The following is a 24,890-nucleotide window of genomic DNA, read 5'->3' as shown; positions in this document are numbered from 1 at the left end:
AGGACATGGAAGCAACTTAAATGTCCATCAACAAAGGAGTGGACAAAGAGGATGTGGTACATATATACAATGGAATATTACTTAGCCATAAAAAGGTCATTTGTAGAGATGTGAATGGACCTAGAGTCTGTCATATAGAGTGAAGTAAGTAGGAAAGAGAAAAACAAATTTTGTATTTTAAGGCATATGTGTGGATCTAGAAAAACGGTACAGATGAACCAATTTGCAGGGCAGGAATAGGGACATAGACGTACAGAACAGATGTGTGGACATGGTGAGGGGGCTGGATGGGATGAACTGGGAGACTGGGATTGATGTATGTGTACTGTCATCTGTAAAGCAGATATCTGTAAAACAGCTAATGGGAAACTGCTATATAGTTCAGGGAGTTCAGCTCAGTGATCTATGGTGACTTAGATGAGTGGGATTGGGGGTGGGGATGGGAGGGAGGTCCAAGAGGAAGGGGATATAGGGATATATGTATACATATAGCTGATTCACCTCATTGCAGAGCAGAAACTAACACAACATTGTAAAGCAACTATACCCCAATTAAAAAAAAAAAAAAAGACATCATTTGTTCTAAAAAAAATAAATTACCAGTGACTAACAGTGAGTGTTACTATTGGTACAGGGATATTATGATTCTTTCTTTTTCTAAAAAGTGCTTTATAATTTTCTTTTAAAACTCTTAATGCCTAATGAGATAAGATGATATATCACACATTCCTCCTGTCACTCTTCCCATGTTATAACAGTATAAATAAGTGACCAAGCAAGAATTTACCTCCAAGCCCTCATTCTGACCAAACTGAGAATGCTCCCTTCTCTCATCCACATACCACACTTACTTCAGTTCAAAAAGTACAGACTCCCATAACTTTCATTCTCTCCCCTTCATCCATCTGCCCTCACACATATTTGAGGAACAATTCTTCGGCTTTGGCTCCAGGGTTTCTTCATGGGCTACACGGCACCCACAGACACATAGTGATGCTCTAGCTAATTGTTCTGGAGGTCACTGTATAATTATACTCTTTTTCAACTACTCTGAGTTGAGAAGATTGTTCCTTGGTTGTCTTCTTCCTCATGCTGTGTGACTTGGGGCTCTGGTCAACAAAACCATTGATCCTTTGCAATGAATTCGTCACATGAAAGGAATAATTGATACAGAGCCTGGATACCAGAGTTTCATCATGGAGTGGACACTCATTGTTTATGCATCAGCATTTATTCCATCGCTCTCCGGCAGCCAAGCTCATCTGGATGGGGCTTCATCTCCAGGTCCAGTGGATAACATATCATCAAATTCCTTCATGTTATAATGCAATAAGACTCAATTCCTGGACTTTTATTTTGAACAAATGGAAAGGAGTGCTCTCTTTCCTGCAAGACATAAATCTGAAAGCATATTGAGCTGAAACAGCTACAGTCATTTTTTTAACTGTGAGGGAAGAATCTGAGAAAATAAAACAGCTGAGATCGCATAAATCAGATCTAAGAGATGGAAGGACAGAAACTGGGTCCTTTGATTTAGTTTGATCAAGTGGTACTTGACACTAGTTGCCTTCAATTTCTCAATTACATGTAGCCAATAAACCTTTTTTCCCTTTAGGATGTTTGGGCGAGTTTTGTACTATTTGCAACTGAAATTCCTAATTGATACACATCACTTACGCCACCATCACATATCTCTGTGTTTGTACGGTCGTCAGCTGCTCTTAGGTTGCATCATCTTCAAAACAAAGGGGATAGACTACGGCCTAGATGATTTCTGATTACCTTGCAGCTGTAATTTTCCATGGCCCCTCAGTGGCTAGAAGCAGAATTAATGGCTTTTGACTTTCAAGTCTGGGCTCAGGCCTTGATCCCATGTGGGGGCCCAGCAAGAGTCCTCCTGCCTGTGTCCTTAGAGCTGAAAGGCTTTATTCTTTGATCAATGATGGGGAGATGGGAACTTGGGTTCTAGAGCACACACTCTCCCTGGCAGGCCACGGGTGTGGCCGCTTTCGCCCCAGATGGCAGTAGGGGTGCAGCGTCTCTGCACGTGGCCCACCACCGCCCTCTGGACTTGCAGATTGGAGCGCGGCGCTTCTGCATCTGGTCCCCGGCTCTGAGCTAAAGGCTGCAGCCATTTCATGCTAGGAAACCCACTCTGCTCTCACGGGCCCGGTGCAAGGCCTCTGCCCGCAGCACCCTGTGAGCAAGAGGAGCTAGACGAAGCACAAAGGTTAAAAAAAAAAAAAAAAGTTAGACTTTGTTTTATTACCCAGGTTCTATTTTTATTTCCTGGGAATTGTTAATGGGCTTTGCCAGTGACCAAATATATTTCTTAAAAATCCTTTTCATTGTCCTAAGAGGTATGGAGGACTTTTACTTGACAAAGTTTCCACAGTTCTATTCATTGACCCTCAGGTCAAAGAAATGGGATTAATAAATTTTAATTTCTGTATCATAAAATAATTTAGTTTTTTATGAGCACATGATTTTAGGATTGCTTTGCCAGATCTCAGTCCTGTATGAAACGTGAGAAAATGAGAAGCCAAGAAAATTAGTTCTTCTTAATGATGTTTGATATATATTCTGATTTTCGGACACCATTTGATTTCACTTAAAGTAAACATATCCGTGTTTTAACATCCACCCTGACAACAGAAACAAAACAAAATAAGGCAAAACAATAAATTCTTGGCAAGTGAGGTGATTCCCTCCCTCTCTCCCTCCATTCTTTTCTTCCTTCCATTTTATTTAGGATGTAAGAACTCTGCAAGTTATCAGAGAAACAACAGTACAAAACAGAGATATTTTGATGGAAACTTGAAGTCTAGTGAGGGAAACAGACGTAAGTAACCTAAGGCATGATTATCACACATGAGGACATGTTCTTTGAAGGAAACGTGCAAGGCGCTCTGCAGCCGGGAAGTGGTTGAGGGGCACGTGCAGAAGAAAGACCGCCCTGAAGAGTGCTCTTTGATTTCGTGGTTTGGCAAAGTATTGGCTCCACCACCATAGGGGCCAGAACTTCTGCCTCCAAGCTTTTCTCCTCTCATGGGTCCCAAATTTGAAGATTGATTGTTGTACTTGCCAAAATCATTATAGCTTCCGCCACCTCCAAAACGGCTTCCATCATTACCCCAAATCCACTACAGCCATCGCCACGGCCGCCACATGCACCACCACCGCGGCCGCCGCCAAAGCCACCTGGACCGCTGCCGTTTCCTCCACGACCAAAGTTGTCTTTCCCACCAAAACCACCTCCACGACCACCACCGAAGTTTCCAGAACCACTTCGACCTCTTTGGCTCGATGAAGCGCTAGCCATCGCTTGCTTAGACAGGGCTTTCCTTCCTTCCCAGCTGTGGCCAGTCACAGTGTGGCACTTCCGAATGACAGTCTTGTCTATGGAGTCACGGTCACCAAAGGTTACGAAAGCAAAGCCTCTCTTTTTGCCACTGCCTCGGTCAGTCATGATTTCAGTCACCAGTTTTCCCACACTGTTCAAAATCATCTCTTAGGTGATGTTCTGCAGTGTCTTTTTGAATGCCACCAACAAAAATCTTTTTCACATTTGAATGGGCACCAGGTCTTTGAGAATCTTCTCTCGAGACGGCCCTCTTTGGTTGTGGCGGTTCCAGCAGCAGCAGTAGCTACGGCAGTGGCAGAAGGTTTTAATTGCTGCCAGGAAGCAAAGCTTAGCAGGAGAGGAGAGCCAGAGAAGTGGCAGCAGAGCTACAGGTTACAACAGATTTGTGAGCTCAGCCAAGCACAGTGGTGGCCGGGCCCGGCTGCTGCAAAGAAAACGTGTCTCAGACAATACGCGTGTGTGGGCAAAAAACCTCAAGGACTGTATTTGTGCCTAATTGTATAGGAGGTTATTTTAGTCTCTGTTCTGTGGAAAGTGTAAAGCAAGTTATAGATGGAAGTGAAGCTTGTGTATCATGTGTAATCAATAAATGATTTAATACCCTCTTGAAAAAAAAAAAAAAAAAAGAGTGCTCCTTGAGCTAAGATCCACAGCAAAATTTGCAAGTAGGGGAGAAGGGGAGACAGGTGCTCGTGTGGTAGGCAGAGACAGGTAGGAGCATAGTACGCTTAAAGAATTAAAACAGAACACTCCCATGCATCTGGAGTGTATAGACAGGAAGAGAAAGAGGCCAAAGCTGAGGCTAGAGGTGGTCAGGGACCATGGGCCACGCAGGACTGTGCAGGCTGCGGTCCAGGTTTAGGTCTTTATCCTCAGGACGATGAGAAGACATTGGAAACCGGCAGAGGCACCATCAAACTGGCATCGTAAACAACCACTTTGCAGCATAAAGAATGAGTGGGATGTACATTGAGATCAGTGAGGACCTTCCAGCAGTAGTTCAGGCTAGAGATAATGGGGGTTTGCACCTGGGGAGTGTGAGGTGGGTGAGAAGAGAATTTAATCAAGCTATATTGAGAAGGTAAACGAAGAGAATTTCTTGAGGTTTTATACCTCGTTTACCTTTGAACCCTAAGAATCTAACCCAATGCCTAATTTCAGACAATGACAATAAGTAATTATTGAATTAAATTTAGCAATGACACATGCACCATTTAAGGGCAGCTGACTCAAGAGATAATTATTTAAATAAATATTGACATATTCAACCCAACCATTTTCCCTCCTTTAGGAAATGTTAGTATAGGCCCAGTGAAACACAGAATGGAGTCATCATTATTTGTAAACAGCCAATGTGGCTCATTTAGACCCAAATCCCTACAGTCAGACTGTGTAGACAGTCACTGGCAGTGGTTTTCAGTTTAAGTGCTCAGAGTTCCTTGCTTAGATGATGACTCTTCTGGAAACTATTCTAAATTCATTTAGTTTAAACATAAGGAACCATTTCCAGGAAATAACAGTCTTTCTGGCAGGATTTTTTATCACCAGAAACTCAGACATTTTATAGAATACAACGAATAAGTAGCATAAATATTGCATACTCAAAGGGAAATTTCAATTTCAATTAAAGTCCACCCCCCATTTTAAAACAAATCTTGTCAAAAAATATCTCCTCCCCTTAAGACTGATGTAATTTTAGGGTAATGTCTTCTAACAAAAGTTATCTGTGATCCAGTGGAAATGTAACATCTTAAATGCAGAAGTACGGCAAAATTCAAGGAGCTGAAAATGGTCGGAAACATTTTAGTGAATAGACTTATCATATTTTTTCTCTGATATATGTTAAAAGGAGTCTCTTCTCTGATATCCCTGGGGTTTATTTTTAATAATGGACACTATTTAACAGAAAGTTATATTAAAGTGTTAAATTTACTCCAAAGATGAAATATCAAGCCATACAAGCACATCTGCAGGAAGGCTAGGAATTTCAGGTCACCATTAGTTTATAAACCCTTTCCCCTCACTACGACCATTGGTGCATCCTTTCTTTTCCAGGATGTTATGTAAAACTTAGTCATAAAATATACTGATTTTCCTTGATTCCCAAATACATACTGAACGGGCCTTTATTAGGTGAAAAAACTTCCCCAAGGCTACCTATTTGCATACTGGACATCCAAGAAAGCCTTCCTGATCCATCCTCAAAGACCTATTATTTACGCTGCTGTGGGCTCTGTTTTCTGGTTGGAAGGCACGTCACCTCCTCTCATTTCACTTCCCAAGGATCTACATTTCGCGATTCCTGCTGGGATTGTTAATTTTTGAGTCAACTTGGCTGCCGTAAGAGATGCCCAGATAGCTAGTAAAACATTTCTGGGTGGGTCTGTGAGGGTGTTTCTGGAAGAGATTAGCATTTGACTGAGTTGATTGAGTAAATCCAATCCATTGAGGGCCCTAAAGAAACAAAAAGGGGAAGGAGTTCAGATATTGGAGCTCCTGCGTGCTGGGCCTTTGGACGCCAGCACTCACAGCAGCAGCCCTACCGTAGCCTTCAGCCTCACACTGGGCTCTCCTGGTTCTGGGGCCTTTGGACTCAGATGAAATTATGCCAACAGCTTTCCTGGTTCTCCAGCTTGCAGAAGGCAGCTGTGGGACTTCTTGGCCTGCACAATCACGTGAGCCACTTCTCATAATAGACCTCCTCTTATGTACCTCTACACATCCTATTGGTTCTCTTCCTCTGGAGAACCTGACTAATACTCCTTAACCTCAGCTGTGAGTGGCTGAAGGTAATGTCATCAAGGCAGCCCATGTGGATGTCATTACATGCAGTTTAAGATCTAATGCCAGTTCCTGCCAAGACCCCTCTGGTTTCCTCTTATCCTCTTTGGTGCCTCAGGTTCTCCAACTTCGCCAACTGGCAAGGTTGTTTGCCTTCTCTTCTCTCAACGTTTCCCCCCAATGTATCTGTAGGATTTATCCATGTCAGTAACTCCCAAAACCCATGGAATGTTTTTCTTTTGATATAGTTTATTCCTAAAACTTGATGCATATTCTAGTTCAATCTCCTCATTTTTTTTTTAACAAGGAAATTTAGACATAAAAATGTAGATGACTCATTCAAGGTCACAAAATAAATTAATAGCAGGACCAGGACTGCAAGACACATTTCTACGTTCTGTAAAATTTACTCTCTGTATAGATAAGCAAGGAAGGATTTTAAAGGCACAATATTAAGGAAGAAAGTAAAGAAACAGATCGACACACATAACACTTACATAAAGTAAAAGTTCAGGCATTATTGGGGCAATACACATTAAACCAAGTTAGGGTATTTGCCTTCAGGGTGAGGGGAAGGGACTGGAGATAGAACACAGGGAAAGCGTGTAACAAATGACTACGAACGTGAGAGAGCTTTTGCATGGATCAACTATGAGAGAGCCATGAACTGAGTGAAATTTTTTATTGATTCCTTCCTTGGGTTGGTCTTTTATTGACAAGAAGAGAACTATCTTTCTGTCACTTGTGACCCATGCAAGCCTACTAAATATAACTTGTTTCTGAAACTTTTACACAAGTTTATAAAATTAATTGGTCATCGAAACCAAATGAAGCATGCAGACCTCAGCTTGGTGGCATGGGTAAAGGAAGGAAGGGTGACAAGGAGTACGGAGAGGAGGGGAAAGGCTACCATCCTTTATGGCAGAAAATCATACCATCTTTGCTAGGTGAAGTTGTCACGACACATGAACACAAAATCGAATTGTAGATTAGAATAGTATCTCACAAAATGGTTAAAAGTATGCATTTAAAAGATACCTTATTAATAATGTACCTCAGTAATACTACTTTTAATTTACAGTTGATCCACAGAAAAGACTGCTGCATATCTGAGGTTACACAGAGAATATAGTTAATCCTTTCTGTGTGCTTCAAGGTAATTTTATAAATCATATGATTGGAGTTATAGATGCCATACCAAAAGTCTCACTATTATAAAACTTTAAAAATTAAACAGGCTCTCTCTCTCGCCTGTCAAACACATTTCCACCACCAAGGGCGTTATCTCTACTCACAATAACACTTTTCCCTGGAAAACGCTGCCTCTAAATTTTAAACTATTCTTGTTTGCTTTTAAATTGACCAGATAAGCTAGCATTTTAAGTCTGCTTCTAGAAGGATAAAACACTCCAATCTTCCAAGACATCGCCTTAAATATGTGTATTTTGTGACATTTAGTAAATTTGGCACCAGTAACGTTGTCCTTTGGACAAAGAAACATCTGAGACAACAGTTTTATTTGTGACTGTTGGGTGAAATACAGGAAGAAAAAAAAAAGTTTCAATGGCAACAAAGACAAAAATACTGGAGGTTCTGTTTTGCCACTGAAACCAGCCTGATACTGTCAGTTGCATTTCGTTAGGAGCCCCTGATGTCATCACGAGTGCACGTTGTTTCCGTTACTTTTGGTTCTTCCCTTGAGGCCCTTGAGAACTTTCAGGTTCCCTTCAGGCCTAACATGCTTTTTGTTTGTTTTGAAGTAGGATTGCACCAGATCCTCTAGCAGACTCACGCATTCCCTAATCACCCTGTTAAGTATTGTTAAAATTTTCATATATTATATGATATTGCGATAGGAAACAGGAAAGAGGCCAAGGGATATTTTTGCTAAAAAATGGAGAGACTTAAGCATGTTTTCATATTACCAAATGCTATTCATTTGTTTAGAGATTATTATCTTTAAAGGTTTGTAGGGCAAGTCTGTGGAATTCCATTGGATTTTCTATTTAAATCCACTAGTTTGATTGAAAAAACAGTACATAAGAACATTCTCCTTAGTCTCTTTTTTATATTTAGTAACCCAGGGCAAATCGCTTAGCACTTCTAAACCTCAGTTAAGTTCCCTTATTTGCCAACTGAGGAAAATCTCCCAAATGGACATATTAGTTTTTCAAACCTTTCATGTAGTTTGTATGTATGCCCTGAATAGTAAAATTGGGGGTCCAGAAGTCCCTTTCAAGGTAATCTAACTCAAAAACCTTTATCTCAAATGAGAAAATTATGATGCTGACATGCTAATAATGAATGCATTTTACACACACACATATAATTGATTTCAAGAGTATTTGATTCAACAAGAACCTTTCTTGTTAAGCTATGAGGGGTTGATTACCTCACCTTTACATGGAATTATTCTGCAGCACTTTATGAAAACACGTTTTCTATTGGGTCGTACATAGTAAATCAAAACTGCTTACTGAAATGTGAAGTACGTGAACGTCACCTTGAGCGTTGTATAACTCTGATCCGAAACCCATAAACTAGTTAGAATTTATTCATACTATAATTTTGTCTTATATTGGATTTCCCTTCCTAAATAAAATGTAATCTCCAGAGAATCATTAAACGTCACATAGGTTTGTGCTGTTTCTACCTTTATGGTGGAGAAACAAAGCTTTGTTTGGCAACATGTTCTAGTTCACAAAATTTACTGCAAACTGAACCCAGGTTTCTTTTATTACCTGGGCAGATTCCAAATAGTTTACTCTTGCCTTTTGTTCCATCATCAAAATGACGAACTTGAGAAACAGCGTGGACTGTCCTAGAACAATTCTGAAACTAGCTCTCTGCATTAAGCAGACCCAGAAGAAGTCCAGAAAGACCTAGCTGAGATGCCACAGGTGATGCTCAGGAGTGAGCCCGACTGTGGGGATTCTCTGGCCACCACGCTGGAGGCGAGCAAAAGACGAACCGCGGAGAAGGGGTCGCCGAGCTGTTTTTGTTATGTGACGCTCTTCTCGTGCTCCGACATTTGTTTCAGGCCTTGTGATGGGCTGATCAAGCACACACAGCTTCTACTGCAGCTGTTCTGTCACCCCACCTACGGGGAGAAAAGGGGAGGGATGCGACTGGCGCCGGCTCTGCTTCTCAGGCTGTGGAAGCGGAGCTCGCCTTGCTGCGGGGCCTTTGCAGCCCCTCGTGGGTTTACAATAACCCTGTGCCCACACTTTTCACTTTGCTAAGCGGTCAACCCAATAGGAAGTTCAGCGTTCAGCCTGGGAGTCACATCTTCAGGTAAGCTTTGCCTAACTCCACAGTGAGAACTACATCCTTGCCGTCGGACAGTTCCGCTGTGCGAATCCCTCTTGCTTCAGGGCAGCTGTGCGTTCACTTGTTTAATATCCACTTCCTCCACTGTATGTTGAAGTGCAGGGACACAGACCTTCTCCTGTTGTCACTGGTGTATATCCAGCCTGTCATGCCGTACCTGGATTATAGTGTTTAATCAATATTTGTTGAAAAAATAAGCTGAAAAATAATAATGTGGTGCCACATAATATCATGTAATATATTTAATGATCAAAGAGGTTAAAACTGCCACAAATGGATCAAGATAATAAGAAAAAAATCAGCTTTTACACTTTAAATATATGCAGTTTTATTGTATGTCAATTATATCTCAATAAAATTCTTTTTAAAAGGGGAAAAAAGAAGGATCAAGGAAGGAGAGTTTTAAAGAGTAATATTAAGGGCTTCCCAGGTGGTGCAGTGGTTAAGAATCCGCCTGCCAATGCAGGGGACACGGGTTCGATCCCTGGTCCGGGAAGATCCCCCGTGCCGCGGAGCAAACTAAGCCCGTGCGCCACAACTACCGAGCCTGCGCTCTAGAGCCTGAGAGCCACAACTATTGAGCCCATGTGCCACAACTACTGCAACCTGCATGCCTAGAGCCAGTGCTCCACAACAAGAGAAGCCACTGCACTGAGAAGCCAGCGCACCACAACGAAGTGTAGCCCCCACTCACCACAACTAGAGAAAGCCATGCAGCAGATAAATAAATAAATAAATAAAATTAATAATAAAAAAATTTTTTTAAAAAGAATAATATTAAGAGGTCAGGATTTTTTTTTTATCATTTGAGATGAGAGAAGCTATTTATTCTATATTTTAAATATAGTGATTTTAGGTCCATGAACTAAATTTCTCTTTTTCTCTCATTAGTTTTTGTCTCATTTTTAATATCTTGAAAACTTGCATAGAAATGTACTTCCTTTGTCCCAAATACGTCTAACAGAGCACTCAGACCAAATTATCTTTTTTTCTTTAGGCTTGTTAACAGCAGTTACTGTTTGATAGGCTTGGTTGGTAGGCTTTAGGCACAATCCAGATAGTACTGACTCAATTTTTCTTAGCATCTCTTCAGTCTATTTGGAAGACAGCACATCTGGTTCCAAATGTAAGGCTATTCTTAAACCTTAAAAATCTTAAATCCTGGAATCTAAAATCTAAACCTAAAAATCTAAATCTTAAAAACCTTAAATCCTTAAACTTGAAATCTAACCCTAAAACCTTCAAAATCAGGGCTGACTGTAAGCTGTGAGAGCACGTAAAGGACATAAAATGAAACCAGGACCGTCAGGAGTGTGGCGGATAACACCTCGGGGAGCTCAGGCCGGAGGGGCCAGCAGTGCACGATACATGTGGAGTCTTCCTGTTTCTAAAGACGCTGGGGGTTTCCACATCACGCCTCTAATTTGTAATCCTGTTAAAGCCAAACGCTGTCCACGTCGATCCATGGACTGTCGATCGGCAGCTGTATCTTTCTACAGCCGTGATACCCGTATGCGTGGCCCTGAGCATAACGCACTGTTTTGTGTTGGGAACTGGGATGAAGCCAGAAGGGATACAGGGGCACTTGTGCCAGAGGCTGTCAGGTAGGGATGAAAAGAACTCTGCGGTCAAGGGAGCCTGGTACTCCGTACAGAAGGACTAAAATAAAGGATGATTCTTGTTACTTGCAGGTAGTCTGTAATATGTCCTCCCAAATACATATTTATAAACATAAATGATGCTCAGTCTGTAATCCCTTCCAATGATAGCTAGAATTTTACTGTGGAAGTCCTCTAGTTTCAAAGATCAATGGATTTAAAGTGGAAGGAGGCAGAATTATCAATCACAATTATGATTTCCTTGGTGGAGTAAAATTTTGTTCCTTGAGAAACTTGACTTATGTTCATCTCTAATATGAAGAACAGAATGTATGTGTTATTGCCATAAATTTTCATAATGAATAGCAATCAGTCCTCAAAAGTCTTCAAAAGTTAGGCACAAACACATCCCAAGGCTGGGATTTACGATGTCACTTTTTCTATTGATCCAAATCAGCCTTCCTGACTCCACAGCTGCTTTTCGGAACCTCAGACACCCCAGTGTTCACTGCAGCACTGTTTACAGTAGCCAGGTCATGGAAGCCGCTAAATGCCCATCGACAGACGAATGGACAGAGAAGATGTGGTACATACATACAATGGAATAGTACTCAGCCATAAAAAGGAACAAAACTGGGACATCTGTAGAGACACGGATGGACCTAGAGACTGTCATACAGAGTGAAGTGAGTCAGAAAGAGAAACACAAATATCGTATATTAACACATATATGTTGACTATAGAAAAATGGTACAGATCAACCGGTCTGCAAGGCAGAAATAGAGACACAGATGTAGAGAACAAACATATGGATGTCAAGGGGGGAAGCGGGGAGGGTTGGGGGGGAATGAATTGGGAGTTGGGGATTGCGGTATACACATTACTAACAAGAAACAAAATATCAAATTGTATGCTTTAAATATATGCAGTTTATTGTATGTCAATTATACCTCAATAAAAGTTCTTAAAAAAAAAACTTCAGAGAATGCCTTCTCTTTCTTCTCCATGATGGCAACCTTGTGTACTTAGTCAAGCAGAACATTTGGGTTATTTTGACTCTATTCTGTTTTATCCCACTCTCAGAACACATTTTATTCTACCTCTCGGATTTTTTGAACTGATCCTTTCTTTTTCATCCCTGATATCACCATCTAATTTCATCAACCTTTTTTCCCCCAAATTATTGGAAGTGTTTCCTAATTCATTTTCCTGTCTTCTCTTATATCCCTCAAATCAACCCTCAAACTTCCTGTTAGAATGATTTTCCTAAAGGACAAATTATTTCACATCACTTCCTTTCTCAAAACCCGGCAATGACAATTGCCTTTAGGAAAGCGCAGCCTCCTCATCACTGCGTGTGAAGTCCCCTGCGCTCTGGCCTCTGCCTACCATCCCTCTTCCCCTAAGAAGTTTCTGTTCTGGGGGATTTTGCGGTTCTTGGAAGCGTATCACCCTTTCTCACTCCAGTGCCTGTTTCCTTGTTCTTCCCTTTGCTTAGAAGGTGCTTCCTCATTTTGTCCTGAAAGATTCCTCTTCACTCTTCAAGGGCCCAGAAGTCTCCACATCCACAAAGCCATCTCGGTTTCATTCACCTTGGAGAAAGTTATTCTCTCCCTTTTCTTTGCTTGCAAATATTGAACGCATAACATGGTATTTAAATGGTGTCATAAAGATCTTCTTTTATGGAAGCCGCTTGACATGACATGGCACAAAATTCTCATTTTCATTGGATGTTCTTTAAGAGTGACTGCTCCAGAAAGAGACTGCGTCAACTCAGATCCTGGCCCTGTCGTTACCACCCCTGTGATCCTGGACGATGTGCTTTCTCTCTCCGTGCCTCCACTTCCTCACCCGAAAATGGGGCTATTAATAGTGATTATTATACTTCAGGCCCCAGATTCTTAAATGAGATAACGCATGTAAGGTGCGTACAACAGCGCTTGGCGCCTACTGAGCGCCCAGTGATGTAACACTTATAAGCTACTTTATTATTGTCATAATTTTCATGTTAAAATGTGATCCTAATAACTGCCCAGAGAAATTAATAATAATAATAATAATAATAATAAATACTATGATGACTGCTGCTAGCGCTGTTATATATTCCGCCAGAATCTGCAAGAGAAGTAGGCTAAAAGGATCCTTCACAGCACATGAAAATCTCAAAAAGACATTTGTGAATAATAAATAATTAATCAATAATAGCTAGTATCAATATGGTACTTATGTTATATACTAATACATTGCATAATATAGTAAATCATAGATCATAAATACGAAGTTAAGTATTTCTCATTCGTTGCCACACAGCACGAATGATCACATCCGTGTGAAACTTACATGCATTCGCACTCCCCACATCAGGTTGCAGCTGTTCACCTGTATATGAACAGCAGGAGGAAGACGGAGAGACTCAAAGAGTCAAAAGAGGTCAAAGATGGTAAAAATAAACTCTGGGACAATTAAGAGTATTATTACATCTTTCAGTAGACTGCTGTCTCTTCAGTGTCTATCTCTGGAAAGCCAGAACATTTGTTATGAGTTATGTATATTCATTTAAAAATGATTTTCTCTGTTTCCAGAGAACGGTTTGAAGTAATCATTTTCTTGATGGCTTTTCACTGACCAAGAATGGTGACTTATACTCAGAGTGCTGGCCATTTTCTTCTTCATTTTGATACACACGGGGAGATTGCAACTCTATAAAATAGTTAACGCTAGTAATCGTTTAAAAATACATTTTTATCTCATCTGATCTGATTGCAAAAGTACCTATGTAAGTTTTGTTAGAACTCACGTAAAGTCAAAAAACATAGTTTACTGCCAACCCAACAAAACACCAAGAAAGTGCTCAGTTTTGTGAACGTTTTTCAAAATTAGTAAGGTATGAAAGGAAGTGGCAATTTGCTGGTCTTGGGTAGTCTGTTGGTAGGCAAGCTAGTGTCTAACATGTCGTGGGACCGCTGTGCTAAGATATGGTCTGTGGACAGAGTCTACTGCTGTTATCTGGCTGTTGTACTGATGACAGTTCAATGCACGGGACTGCTGTCTGTCTCTAGAAGCGTTTTTCTCCCTGGTATATGTGCATGCTGCGGTTTTGCGTTGTATAGGTAATAGTGCCCCTTAAAACTTTAGTTTAAAATAACTAGGGACGTCTTCAGATGGAGAGCTGCACTTTCCTCAAACAGTGATCAGCGAAATTATAATCATAAAATTTTAGAGATTTTTTTCAAAAGTAAAATTAATGAATTAGAATTAAAGATACACACGGATTAAAAAAAAAAAAACTTCCATGGGGTTTAAGCATTGGTGACATTAATAAGAGTAACTTTAGTGGCATAGTAGAGCTGGAATTCAATTATACGTGATTGGAAGAAAGAATGGGCGAGAGCTAAATGGAGGTGAATGTCAAGACATTTTTATGAACGCTTGTCTGTGAATAGAGGAACGATTTGAGGAGGGGCCTGAAGAGGGAGGGGGGAGGCTGTATGAAAGAGACAGATTCGGGAGAGGAGGAACAGGAGCGTAAGGGCAGCCTCAGACAGCAGGGTCACCTCGCAGACCAGAGGGAAAAGGAAAAACTTGTAAGGTTAAGCGTGTATGTTGCGGCGAAACCAGGAGCGGAGGGGACGGGAGTGTATTCGTGGCTGAAGACCGCTCATCTTCCAAGCAGAAACTGCTAAACGTGAAGGTGATCTACGCGGGACTGGTGCTTAGGGGAGATGCTGCCTTTCTGTCCCTTTCACTCCCTGATCTATCGACTCAGTATTTCTACTTACGTGTTGTGATTCTGCATTTACAAATGCGATAGCTGTTGGTGTGCTGTACTTTTTTCTGTTTCACTTCCCCAAATGGTTTTGTATTTATTTTTTATTTTTTATTTTATTACTGGATCTATAAAGAAAGAAGAAAGAAGTAAAATGAAAATATAATCTCCGTTATATTAGTTTATCTGAGCTAGTTAAAGAATACCATTCCCTGTGAATGTTATTTTCCATATAACTGAAACATAACCCAAACCAGAAAATTAGAACTAGAAAATTAGAAGATAATCATGTTTGATGGGAAACTTTGTAAAGTGTTTGATAAAATTGGCCGCATGTGTCAGTAATTTGGGGAATGTACCTTCCTATCTGAGTTCTTTCACTTTTTCTCTAGTGTCCTAATAAAAGGTGCTGTCGAGTGCCAGGTGTGTAGCCATGTTAAGACAGAAACACAGTATCTGGTTTCTAAGTACCATTAACCCATCTGTTTATAGTAAATGTCAATATATAGCTGGTGAATGGCTCTAGTGTGAAATATACACATAGCAAAATGTGTGCCCCCCAATCTTACAAATCACTGTTATTTGCATTAGTGTATCTTGATATAGCATGAGAGTAGCACTCTTCGATATCTGCTCACTGGCTACCTGCCAAAACCCTCCCTGTCGTCTTTCCAAAGAGGTTCCTGATAAGAACTTAGAAGAGTGGTTTTTAAAAGTTAATGTGCTTAAGAATCATTTGAAAACCTTGTTACCAGTTAGGATGGACGGGCCTTGCTCCAGAAGCTCCAACATCAGCACACGGCTCTTGTTGGCAAATTCTCCTGGTACTTTGGTCACATGTAGTTCTTGGAACACACATCTGGATGGCTAATATTTTCTATTTATCTCTGTCAACTTAGCTGGAAGCAGGCTATATTCCTTGTAATTTTCACCAGTAGCCAGATATTTTTTAAGATAATTGACCATCTTTCTCACAGCCAACTTTGAAATTACCTTCTGCTAAGATCTAGTCCCTGCGCCAGGGCTGTTCTGTTATAAAAACATTAAGCATTCTGTACTTATTTGTATTATTTATTCATACACACACTATAATATCTATGCATAGCATTTATGCAATCATCTCCATATGATACAAAATTCACATTAAGCTCAAATTGAGGAAAACTATGTTCTACATGTCCTTATCTTTTAGAACAAAATAAGCTCACCATAAAATAAATGATTCCTAATAGCACCCATTGTTACCCTCTTAGGCAATATAATTTTTGTCTCCTTTTACATTTTTCTGTGCCATCCCCTGTGGGTGTCTTGCCCATAGTGGGTGCTCCATAAGTATTTGTGGAATAATCGAGTTAATTGTATGGTAAATGAGAATCCAAAGGCCATGAATTATAGTGTAGGTCTTCAGTGCAGACTGATGACATTCCTTTAGCATGATAGAAATATGTTTTAGTTTCCCAGTTTCAGAAAGTTAAGGCTGATGGAAAACTAATTATTTAAAGTGTTGTAGCTCTACTTTTTGTTATTAAAAATAAATTCTCCATGTTCACATAGGTTATATAAACATTTTATGAATCAATTACCTTTTAGTTTTTTGTTTGAAAATAAATATTACTTATTTGTAATCTATTATTTGAGTAATAGACAAATAAACAGAGTGTATTTTTAAAATACAGCTTTTTTGTATAAAGATGTGTAAAAACAGATCTTTATATCTTCTTAGTAATTTCTTATGTTGCGGAAAATAGCCTATCGTTACTCTATAACATTTTTTCCTTTTGTGAAAACGTCTTTCTAATCCTCAAACTTGTATGATAAAACATCATTTATATTTACTAATTTAGAGTTTAAGAATATATCTTACATTTATATATTACTTGTTACAAAAACTCACATTTAGATTACACTTTAGATGTTATCTTTAACACACTACCTTAATGGAGGTTATCAACATTCCTACATAATGAGCTTGATTTTACAAGGTGAATATTTTATGCTGTAATTTGAAGTTCTTGGAGCTATGAATTCATAGGAATTTATCGTGAGTAGTGATCTGAGTCTCTCCCTGGCTGTTTATTGGAAGAGAAGAAGGAAGACAGCAGATAAATAACTTTTTCTTTCCCACATTTGTTTCCTTACAAAGATTTGGTCATAAATTCACCTGTAAAGCAATTCAGGCAGGTCCCTAAATCAGAAATGAGTGGTTGCTTTCCGTATAAAGTTATACCAAAAATAATAATTTAATGACTTGCTCATACGTGCTGCCCATTTCTCGTGTAGGAACAAAATCAAGTTGGAAAAAGGAAATAAAATTTCACGATATTGACTACAGTACATGTTGCTTCTTTTGGAAGCCCATAGTCTTCTTTAGCACATTTTTGTTAATTTTGAAGGTAGAAATAATTGATATATTTCTTCTTTATTTCCAGTGAATAGTCATTGAGATTAACGCTGAAGTCTCTGCCTCTCTGGATATGCTCTAGGTAAGCATAAACCTTACAATTTCTCTTTTCTATTGAGTGGGTACACAGAAGCCGCTGTGATTACGGAGAACCACACCCTTGGTATAAAACACACCTTCTACGGTCCTTAAACGGAGGCTGTTTAAAGCACACAGCACGCATTCGACTCAGACAAGGTAAGGCATTCTCAAATTATCCAACAGTTTGGGCTGACCATGATAGACTTGAACTGGATTTGTACACCTAAAATCTGCCCCTGCCTGTCCTGCGCTGTTACCACAGGGGTTCAGGGATGGGTGAACTCAGCCAGGTTTTGGGTTCGTCAAACATCTTGAACTACTTTTCCAATGTTCTGGGTTAGGCAAAACCCAAAATGTGTTTTGCCAAGCACATTTTCTCTTAATTCTTAAACCCAGGAGTATTTTAAGGTAAATGTAATCCATATGCTTCTGATTCATTTACACTAAACTCAGCAAAATGCTCTGTCTTAAGAACTATTTGATGTGCAAGAAACTTTCTGAATATTTTATAAGCCTTTTAAAGTCCAATTCATTGGACTCTTACATTCAGATGGGCCAAGAGCACGGGAACTCAGACCCCAAAACAGTCGAGTTGGGTGGCAACGTCTAAAGCATCAAGGTGTATGAAGGTCCTAAATTTGGCTCTGCATAGCCCGGTCCTTGGTAAGAATCTATATTAACATTATTTTTGCAGAATGTAGATTGTGTAACACAATGAGTAGTGAACAAAATGCGAAATAAGGCATGGAAATAGAAAGAAGCCAAGTGACAAATAATTCAAAGCAGATTGCATGTCTGTTCCTCAGCAAGAACCATGCACGAGCTAACATAACAGGGGATGACACTGCATCTGCTTCCAGTTTTCTTTCTTTTGGGAAGACTTTCTTCTTTTCGGACTGTATTTAGACTTTTCTACAAGTTCACTTCCATTTCTATCTTATGGACATTCACAGAACTTACAGCTAGCATTGTAGCACTAACATTAAATAAAAGAAAATTGTTTGATTATGTTTAGCATCATATAAAAAGGTTTGTTTTTGTCATGAAAAAGCTAAAAGGGATTACTAATTTTACTTTTTAAGATATCTTAACAACTTTTTTAAAAAGTATTTAATTTATTTATTTAATTTATTGGCTGCGTTGGGTGTTTGTTGCTGTGCGCAGGCTTTCTGTACTTGCAGACAGTAAGGGTTACTCTTCATTGCGGTGCGTGGGCTTCTCATTGCAGTGGCTTCTCTTGTTGCAGAGTTTGGGCTCTAGGCATGTGAGCTTCAGTAGTTGCAGCCTTTGGGCTCAGTAGTAAGATATCATAACTTTTAGGTTTGCAAAATAACGAACAGGTTGAGATTCATAATGAATTTCACAAATTAAATTCACTCTCAAAGCCCCAAGTCTTGTAAATTTAGGCTGGATAATACTTATTAAAATTTGTAATAAAGAAGAATCCTGTTTGATTGTATATAGGTAGTTCATTTTGATCTCTCTCTTGATTATTTCTACATGATTTAGAAGACCAGACTACACTTAAGATTTGTACATAATGGTTGTTAGGGGCTCAGCTATGCAAATAAGGAAACTAAGTAGTAAGGCAGAATAAGAGAAAGTAGAATAAAAAATTGTCATGGATAAATAATTTGTTGCATGCTAAAAAGCTGAAATCTTGTTCTTACTTTTCAGTCATGAATATTTCTAAAAACCAGACCCAAACATTGAGTAAAGTTAAATAAAAATCTATAATTTTAGCATAAGTTTTGCACATAAGAAAAATTTGTTTTTCCTACCATTGTTGGCTAAAAAAGCATTTTAGTGGCTTTCAGAGTACTCTGTTGTAACAAGACCCAAATGAAAATGAATATCTTTATAATCAGTCTCTCAAGCATCCTATACTCTCTTTCAGCACTTTCCCAGGAAACTTGAGGAGTGACATGGATGAACACAACCATGGAGAACAGGAGATAGGAAAAAGTATATTGCAGCGAGATTGGAATTCTTTACCAAAGTGACGCATTTGAACAATTTTTTCCCTTTCTCTATATGCCATATTTTTGTTTAATAACGCCATACTAGGATGATAGTTTTTAAGAGTGAGTGCTTTGGCAGTAGTATATGTTAGTTTTCAACCCTCATCAGCTGGTTAACTTTGAAAATTTTAAAACCTTTTTTTAACCTCAAGTTTCTCCTCTGTAGAGTGAGGACAAAATGCAAGATTCTTAAAATTATTAAAAATGATAATATACATGAAAAGCTTAATATCAAGTAAACTTAAGCCCATGTGGTAAGTGCCAAATAAATGGTACCTGTAAGATGGACTATCTACTTTTTTTTTTTTTAATTCTCAGGGATGGATTATCTACTACCAAAAAATGCCTATTCCATTTACACAAGACTTCTTGCTTTGTCAACTTGGCTAGGTTACAGTCCCCAGTTATTCAATGCAAAACTAACCTAGATGTTTCCATGAAGGTATTTTCTAGATGTGACTAAGATCCATAATCAGTTAGTTGCCTTTAGGTAAGAGAAATTATCCCCGATAACCTGAGTGGGTCTGATTCAATCCGTTGAAAAGCCTGAGGAGCAGAGCTGAGGCTTCCCTGGTGAAAAAGAAATTCTGCCTGTGGACAGAAATGTGACCCTGACCAAGAGTTTCCTTCCCAACAGTCTGCCCCGTGGATGTGGGGCGTGCCCAGCGCAGTCAGCATAAGCCAGGCCCTTGACACGGACCTCCTACCGCGGCTGCTCCGCTTGCACCCCGGCTAACGCATGAATTCATGCAGCAAACACTTACGCAGGGTTTTCTAAGTCGCAAGTCAAGGGTTCTTCCAGAGACTGAGGACTCTAGAGAACAAATTAGATATCTCCCCTGTCATCAGTGAACCAACAGAGAGTATTTCCTGAGATAAATGATACTATAAATAAGTATTTAAATTAAAATAATAAAAAGTGCTTTGAGGTAGAAGAGATAGCACATTATTTCCATATTAGCCTTCTTCGTTTCCACGTGGAAACCTTTAAAAATCTCTCCTAGTGAATTTAAATCAGACTTAGATCTTGCATTGGGATCTGATGGGTTACCCAAACGCCCGTCGTTGTCGTAGTGTACTGTGCTCCTTCATGTGACCACCGCATAAAAACACTCATACTTTCAATGGGAAATACTTAATCGCTAAAAGTCTTTATCAGAACAATAAGCAGAGCCTTTAAAAAGTAAAAAGAGTTCTCCTCATTAAATGTTGAAAATAACGATTAGAAGTTTGCGATTTGGTGTGTGTTTCTGGTTTAAATCTTGAAGGAATACACAGAGCGCATCAGCAGCAGGCGAATGTGAAGCGCATCCAACGCTTCAGACAGAAAGCGTCACAAATAACGTTTCTATTAAAAACATTGTTTCCAATTTCTTTTACACTATTCCAATCTCACAGGCAAGGTAGCCTTTAAATCATGTGTACTTAAACTCACAAAAGTTTATTACTGTTTCTCATTTATAATTTCACAAAATTTTCCAGAAATTGGTGATTTGATTGGAAAAAATGAAATGTTTTTTCCCTTTTCTTTGTCCGTGAAAACACCTCCTGCCCCTGTGAGCATCGATAGGACCATCTTACGTGCCTGCCAAATTGCCAAGCCCTTTAGCGGGCAAACCCTAGCCTAGAACTTGACCAGATATTAATCAGACTTAAAAAATAAGAGCTTTCTTCAATTATAACTGTACATACTTTCTTACTGAATTGGATCAGGATAAGATAAAACATATACATGTTTTCATTTTAAAAATAATAGTTTTGGTAACTGGGAAAGCAAGATGTTTGCAAAATCATTTTAAACATGGACATTCAATTTGCAAGTGCTTTTTGGGGGAGATGCCTTAGAGGGTCAGGACGAGGGGGGGAGGGAGTCGTGGGAGAGAGGGGATATGGGGATATATGTATAAATACAGCTGATTCACTTTGGCGTACCTCAAAAACTGGTACAAGAGTGTAAAGCAAATATATTCCAATAAAGAGCTTAAAAAAACAAACAAAAATAAGTAGATAAAAAATAAAAAATTATTACCTTTTGCAAACCTGTTTTTTAATTACCCTGAACAGAAAGGAAATGTAATATGGAAATCCCCAATTTCTCAGACTTTAATAATTTTGAAGGTTAAAACAGTTGCTATATTGTGAGGGTTTTTTTGTTCTTTCTTTGTTCTTGTTAAGAAAAAGACGTTTGCTATACAATCAGCAAATGTCAATAGGAGAACATTAAAAGAACAAACTTTTCTGTACTTTGGGATTATTCACATATAATGAAACAATTTAACTATCAAAGAAATTGGAGCCAGTACAATTGGTAATTGATATCATTAAAACTATTGCTTATTGCAGGTTTTACCAGTAATTGTCATGAATGGACTGTTGGTGTACCAAGAAATCTTAAAGGTTGTTTTTACTTTTACAACTCGTTATATATTACAGCCATTCAAATATTTATAAAAATTCAAATATTTGCAATTGTATATCATAAATGTGTTATGAATTAATTGTATCCCTCATCTAGACATTCTGAGATCCTCTTTAATTTACTCCACTCTGCCCTACCATTAGCTCACTTTCTATTTGAGTTGTGATGGAACCTATTGCTTTATCGTATGAACCTTCTGAGCCAAAACCCTCTCCTCTAATTAGCCTCGTTTCATAGTCTTTTGAAAATGCAAGTACCCACAAATTAATAATGTATAACTCCTTAGTAATTCTCATGAAAAGGATTTTGTGTAAAATTAAGGAAATGTAAAGAAGACCAAGATCCCAAAGCATCTCATTTAAAGGCTGTGTAATTTGCAAAAAGCGATTAAAGTGATTCTACAAGTTACTTTCCTTCAGTTTTTCTTCTTTGTAAACATGCTCAAATAAAACAAATGTTTACACAAAACCAAGCAATAGGTCAATGTGGAGCGAAGTAAGGAAGAAAATATTGAAGGATAATCTGTAAGCAAATCATGCCAGACCATGATGATAGACCTGTGTGATAGAGTTACAAAGCTAATTGGATGAAGAGGATGCAATCGACGTCATGTATTTGGGCTTCAGTGAAGCATTTGAAATGGTGGATCATGAACTTTTAGTTGCAAATTAATCATAATTGTTTTGCATGAGAACAGAGTCACATGGATTGGGAATTGGCTAAGAGATCATAAACAAAAATAGTAGATGGCAATGAATCCAGTTGGAGGATAACTGCAGCAGATTTTCATAATGGTGAGGTTTTGTAAATCTGTTTATTGGTTGCTAAAGACTATTTTTCCTCAATAATCTTGAAGTAGACATGTTTTCAGAGGTACCTGATATAGTACTCAAAGAAAACGATCAGATCAAATTATGAGTTCATATGAATCAATATCTAATTTAGAATTTATGTTTGACTTAGCTTGGCTTTTGAAAATGTATGTAAAAAAATGGGAGTGCATAATATTCAGGCAATAGCTAGTGTCAATAAGACAGACTATTTCAAATATTCCAGGTATTATTAAGTATATGTCTTACCCTCTTATTAAAGTAAGTTCAGTAGTACCGCTATTAGAAATGCATCAAAGAAATAACACTAATCTTTTAATTTTTATAAATAATGCCTGTGATTTCTCTATACTTCTTTAAATTAAATGGATTTTTATAGGAACAGGAGAACAGCATAAAAATTTTAAATGTAATATACACAATACAGATTTTTTTGTGTAGGGTTTTTAAAATTCACAGTACAGAATTTAAAACTGCGAGGAGGCTATCAGAAAATAACACTGAAAGTTGAGTCTTTTATGAAAGAAGAAGGAAATTATCTACAGATTTTTTTTACACACAAATCTCTTTTATTGCAGGGGTGGGGAGGGGAGGCTCTCTCGCTGCCTGGCTTGTTCTCGGCTCTGCTCCCGGGGTCCCGCAGCTGCATCACGCAGGGATGCTCAGGTAAGCAGGGCCTCAGGTGCCTCACCTGCCAGGACGGCCGGCCCCGCGGTGGCCGCGGCGCAAGGCAGCGCTGCCCGGCCAGTGGGGCCACTTTCGCCCCGGGTCTTGCCACCATCTAGAAGCTGGTCATCATTGCGTAGCGGCTGTCCTCCCAGTGCTGCTGGAGCTCAGACCCGAGCCCCACCCCCCCAACACACACATCCAGGATGGCGGTGGTGGCGTGGCGGCGGCTCAGGGGCACAAGCGCATCCCAAGGTGTGTGATGAAACGTGGTGGAACGGCTTTTCCCAATTGTAGGCCGCAGCATGACTTTATGCAATAATGTTTTAAGTTTTATACGTTTACATTTACAAATTCAATACAATCCCTATCAAATTACCAATGGCATTTTTCACAGAACTAGAACAAGAAATTTTATGATTTGTATGGAAACGCAAAAGACCCCGAATAGCCAAAGCAATCTTGAGAAGGAAAGACGGAGCTGGTGGAATCAGGCGTCCCGACTTCAGGCTATACTACAAGGCTACAGTGATCAAGACAGTATGGTACTGGCACAAAAACAGAAATAGAGATCAACGGAACAGGATAGAAAGCCCAGAGATAAACTACAGTCAACTAATCTATGATAAAGGAGGCAAGGATACAGAATGGAGAAAAGGCAGCCTCTTCAATAAGTGGTACTGGGAAAACTGGACCGCTACATGGAAAAGAATGAAATTAGAACACTTCCTAACACCATACACAAAACTAAACTCCAAATGGATTAAAGACCTACATGTAAGGCCAGACACTATAAAACTCCTAGAGGAAAACATAGGAAGAGCACTCTTCAATGTAAATAACAGCAAGATCTTTTTTGATCCATCCCCTAGAATAATGGGAATAAAAACAAAAATAAATAAGTGGGACCTAATGAAACTTCAAAGCTTCTGCACAGCAAAGGAAACTATAAGCAAGATGAAAAGACAACCCTCAGAATGGGAGAAAATATTTGCAAACGAATCAACAGACAAAGGATTAATCTCCGAACAGTATGGCGGTTCCTTGCAAAACTAAAAATAGAACTACCATATGACCCAGCAATCCCCCAGCTGGTTGTAACTGAACTCTTAGTTGAATGAAAACTACTGCTCTAAGATTATATCACCACTTATTTTTATTTATAAAACCTCAGAAGATAGAGGCACAAGAGAGCTAGAGTAAAATGCACACATTGAGGAAAAGGCAAATTTTAAAAAATTTTATCCAAGTAGAAGCAATGAAAACTTTTGGTTTGCGCAACAGCCTCTTGACGGTAAAGTTGGGATTTCCATCACTGGTTGTAATTAAAATTCACCCTGCAGAGCACTGAGGCCAACATTTAAGAGTATTCTCACAGGAGAGATTAGATGACCTGTCATGGCTTTCCATTTCTTATTTACGTGATTTTGTTGTCCTCATAATTATTCTTTTGGAAAACAATTTGCTGGCAACTTAAAATTTTAGTTATGTCCTTGGGAGTAGTCTGGCTGTGTTCATCTAGAGTGGAGCTGTAGTGTCTAATGGCGAAGTCAGGCAAGGGCACACCATGAGTCCCAGGCTCCCCTTGAGCATTTCTACTTACAGAGGCACTGTTAACAATTCTCAGCTTTTG

The 24,890-nt window shown here is 39.1% G+C and overlaps 1 pseudogene; it reads right to left on the bottom strand.

Moving 5' to 3' along the window:
- Positions 1 to 2,865: 2,865 nt before the first annotated feature.
- Positions 2,866 to 23,372, bottom strand: LOC130844495 (heterogeneous nuclear ribonucleoprotein A1-like 3; annotated as a pseudogene).
- Positions 23,373 to 24,890: the final 1,518 nt, after the last annotated feature.

This window comes from Hippopotamus amphibius, chromosome 1, assembly GCF_030028045.1.
Source record: "Hippopotamus amphibius kiboko isolate mHipAmp2 chromosome 1, mHipAmp2.hap2, whole genome shotgun sequence".
NCBI lineage: Eukaryota > Metazoa > Chordata > Mammalia > Artiodactyla > Hippopotamidae > Hippopotamus > Hippopotamus amphibius.
The sequence above is the reverse complement of the archived record's forward strand: the minus strand, read 5'-3'. Positions and strand labels throughout refer to the sequence as shown.